Source organism: Cucurbita maxima, unplaced genomic scaffold (assembly GCF_002738345.1).
Source record: "Cucurbita maxima cultivar Rimu unplaced genomic scaffold, Cmax_1.0 Cma_Scf00068, whole genome shotgun sequence".
NCBI classification, from domain to species: domain Eukaryota; kingdom Viridiplantae; phylum Streptophyta; class Magnoliopsida; order Cucurbitales; family Cucurbitaceae; genus Cucurbita; species Cucurbita maxima.
The window spans coordinates 330,729-335,611 of NW_019272084.1; the positions used below are offsets into that span (position 1 = coordinate 330,729).

The 4,883-nt window shown below is 32.2% G+C and overlaps 1 pseudogene; it reads right to left on the bottom strand.

Moving 5' to 3' along the window:
• Positions 1-653: 653 nt before the first annotated feature.
• On the bottom strand, positions 654-2,866 carry LOC111472217 (annotated as a pseudogene).
• Between the last annotated feature and the right edge of the window lie 2,017 nt (positions 2,867-4,883).

Here is a 4,883-nt window from a genome sequence, read left to right on the forward strand (position 1 = left end):
CTAACTTGAAAGTAAGTAAAGGGGTTTGGAATGGGCATGCGGTTGTGGACAGACACGACATGAACAAGCATGATTGGGACATCTGACACGTGACCGTAGGCAATACACCTTGGACAAGCATGACCATGATTGCCTGCAGCTTGACTTAAGCTCACCTCGGCTTGACAAGGTATGTAAGTTGTAAGGTTAGTAGGCATGATCTCACTCCTTATGTAAATTATATGCATATGTCAATCACTGTCTTTTGAACTAATTAGGATACAATTGGTTACAATACCTAATAACTTGGAGTCTATTGCATGATGATAGATTATGGATCCTAAAACCTGAAGTTGTACTATACGAGATGGTTGAGCAAGTAGAGCTTCGACTGAGACCGACTCTACTCAAATTCCTTATAAGGAAAGGCATGCTAAGAACAAGTGTTTGAATAAGTAGATACCATGATGCTACAATTTATGATCTAGGCCACTCAAATAAACTAGGGTAACATATACCGTGGAGAAAATGTGAGAATATCTAGGTGGTCGAGAGTGTTAAGATTTATGCCTTAAAGCCTCGTAATTAATTGTTTAATTTTAATAATAACTTTGATTATTTTATTTAAAGTTTAATATTATCCCACATGTGATTGACATACAAGTGGATCATGTTTAAGAATAACCTAAAGGGTCTATAGTATATGGATAAAAGTTTGTCGATGCTAAACAACTAGAAGGTTCAACCACACCAAAGGTAGTTCCTTCCGCATTTTTACATGAAGCTTTAGCGATGAGATTCTCGAAAGTTAGCTTTAATCCAGTGCAATGATTTGTTGGACTACAATCAAAATTGATTGCTATTTCAATGGCTGAAGTTCTCTTGATGTCTTCTATGTTACTTTGCTAACTTTAACTCCATAATCCTATTAAAATAAAGAAGAACAATGAAACCATTGTATAAAACAAAATAGAAATTAGGAATTAAATAATAAGATATAAATCAAGCATAGTCTTAGATTTTCTAGATAGTATATATAAGTTAGAGCAATTATCTCCAATGATATTAGATATTTTGGATAAATTAAAAATAAAATCATAAAAGCTTCATACCACTTTAAAACATCAAGAGTAATAGCATCCCTAATTTATTACCTATAAAAGTAATTTAATGTACCAAAAAATACTACTAATAATTTAACACCCATCTTAAACACAAACAAATTTCAAACAATTAAAGATAAAATAAATCAGTTATTTATAAAATTGAAAATTTAAATTGTATTTATAAAATTTAAGTTTAAATATAATTAGAAAAAAATTAACATGTATGAGATTAATGAAGAAATATACCTCACCACGACCTTCTTTGAGATGTGGACAATAATTTTGATCAATTATGATTGGGTTTTTCACATTATCCATAATAATGTGTTGAAAATGAACGTTTGTAGCGAATCCATTGCTTGGTCTTCCCCAAGACTTAATCCTTACTCCATTCTGAGTCCCTGTGAATGTAGATGATTTCACTGTAACGTTATGCACTCCATCCTCCTCAACCTCCATCCCTAAGCTCCCAATGCTAAAAACACATTCAACAAAATATCAAATGTTTTCTAACCTTTAATTTCCTCACTCTAACCTAATATATTATATAACTATTTTTATCCAAAATAATTTTAAAATAATTTAAATCATTTTTCTCACGTTCAAAATAACTTTAGAATATATTTTAATCATTCAAATTTAATTTAACGTTTAGATTATCTTCTAAAAATTAATGTGACAAATTTATTTAAACCCTTTAAAAAACATTTCTAAACATGTTCATCTAATCTATCTTTAGTTACCTGATTCCATGTCCAGGTCCACATGTAATACTTTCGATCCACATGTTGGATGTGTCTGGACCAATGGAGATGCAGTCGTCACCGTTTCTAATGTTTGAGTTGAGGATGGTCACATCTGATGATTGTCGCACATGGATGCCATCAGTGTTTGGACTATCGCATGCAGCCAAGACATTCACTCTTGTCATATGCACGTTTTGGCACCGATTCATTACAATTCTGAACAATTGGCTGTTAATTGAAGATAATAATCCATTGATGTTCAAATTCTTTCCATCATTTATTTGAAGACTATCAATTCAAAACAATCAAAAGCGAGAATTAGTAAAAATTTAAAATAATATTGTAATTAATCCATTCAAATTTCAGTTAAAGAAAAATTTTCAAATTTTTTTTATATGGAGCCAACTTAAATTCTGCATACCCGGGCTCCAATGGGGCAACTCTTCCCTGAGTGTTTACAATTCCATAGGGGAGTTCCTTTCCCATCAATAATATCGCCAGTAATGGATAGCCCATTTATGTGATTAAATAAAATCCAAGAACTCGAATTAGCTAAAACTTGAATGTTCGAGGAAGCCACAAGAGTTCCCTCAATGAGAACAGTAATAGCATTGTTCTTACAAGGCCCATTAAATCTCACACTTTGAACGGAGAATATACCATCGGGAACGTAAATAGTGGCTGGTTCAGATGAGTCACAGGCCTTAGCTCATGCCGTTTGAAGCACAGGTGAGGCATCGGTCTTTTCATCGGGCTTAGCTCCGAGAGTAACAATATTGAATGTAAATTCAGCAGCTGAGGCATGGTTAAAAAACAAAAGTTGAAGGGAAAGAAAAACATGTAAGATTACAAGAAGAGACAAAGAAAACTTAATGATACAAGTGTTCATGATAAGCATGAGAGAGAGAAAAAGGAAGGAAGTGATAGGAAAATAGGAGAAGTGTGGAGTGATATTTATAGGTTAATACTTACCCTTCCTGACTCTAATTTTAACTTATCAAGTAAAACTTTATTCTTGTTCTATTTAACCATCATTGTTTTTATATGGTTTAACCATTTTTAATTAGGTATATCATGTAGGTAAATTTAATCAAATCCAATGATCATTTAACTCTGTCTTTCTAACATTTTTAAATTTAAGTCTATCTTATAAGATAAGACACTAATTGTCATTTTAATGATCGACGGTTCCATCTCATTTTTAAAATTATTAAATTAAAAAAAAGTTTCTTTATCAATATGATTTTATTTTGTTTTAACTTAAAAGAGGGATGGGAAGATTTTAACGAAAAAACCCTAATTGTTCCCACTCGTTATTTTTTAAAAATGGATGTTTAATCTTAATTGTTTGGGTCAACTAAAGAACTATGCAATGTAACAATATGTGTTTTATTGGCCTCTCAACCTCCTACTATAATAATAACAATTTACTAATACTGCTAGGTGTTTATATTTTTTTGATACCAATTCTATATCGATTCTCTATTATAATAAAAATAATAAAACATTCTATAAGATAGAATCAACAAAACACTATTATATATTTTTCAGTCTTTTTATCATGTCGTTGTTAGTGATGTAATAGAAAGTTGGTGACTTTTTATTTGCAAAGGTGTCACAATTAATGAGAGGCCAAATTGTTTGTCATATTTGTAACTATCCAATAAATTTATAAATGCTCACACAGAAATAATTTACAAATATTATATTTTTCGAAGTCTTAAAGTCTATCAATGATAAGTATATCGATAATATGCCGTTTTTATATCTATCAACAATTTTTTTTTAATCATTTATAGACTTTTTTTTTTATTTTTTTATTTTTTTTTATTGTCGCTTAGGGATAGATCTATATCACTATAATAGACATCTCTTTTCTCCTTTGATTAAATTGAACCCCATTATATGTTAGGTTCTTTCCTTTTATCACTTTTATTTTTGTAAAAATCATTGAACCACACTAGAAGTAGTTCAAAGTTTGTAAACTAAACTTTATCGCTTAAAATTAATGAACTAAAATCTAATTGGTGTAGAGACAACAAATCTAGGAGGGATGGAGGGAGAGAGAGATCAATGAAAAGGTAAAATAAGTGAGGGATGAGAGAGAGATATCTTATGAATAGGCAGATTGGGTGCCTTAAGCAACTATTAGGATTTACATATAACCCGGATATGAAGAATTGAAAACTTGTCACATCCCCCTATAGTACATTTTGAGGCATTTTGATCCTCGTAGGTATAAACATGATTTTGGTGAACGGTCGTACACCTTCGAATTGACATAATAGAAATGATAAAGACCTAACTCCGTGAAAACAAGTAAAACGGGTTTGGAACGAGCATGAGACCACAGACAACACGCCTTGGACAAACATGACAGTGACATCCAGAATGCGACTACAGGTAACAGACCTTTGACAAGCATGCTTGTGATATTCTCCTCCACTCAATTGGTTGATGTCTTTATCAAATAACTCTTCACAAACTAAGCAATGTAGAAGGAGGTTGACTTTAGCTCTCTCGAAGTGTTTCCAACTGATCTCAGCGTTTTGATATCTCTTCCGATCTACCAAGAACTTTTGTAAGTCTTTTCTTGATCTATTGATGTGTCGTATCTTTCAACCGAACTCTCTTCTACTTCCTTCGTAATGAGATTCTTCATCATGGCAGGAGGTCGTGTTGCCGCATTGTTATTGGTGTCTTCTTTATTACCATACGTTTTAAGTTTATGACGTGAATAACATAACTAGTCCTCATCCATGGGAGCAATCAGTTCCTATATGATGCTCCCATGGATGAGTTAACCAAAAGTTCCCAGTATGAATTCAGTAGTCGATATCATCTTCACCCTTTTGTTTATCGAGTATGGATCTGAATGATAGTGTGGTTTGACCTCATAACCACTAAGCATTTTGTTTGGGGCATGCAAATGACCTTTCCTTTAAGAAAAAAAAAAATCTATCCCTAACACGGCATTGAAATCATTTATCTTGATTATCATAAAATCGGTTTGCTCAATCCAAGTCTCCAACTTGATCGATGTTCTCTTTGA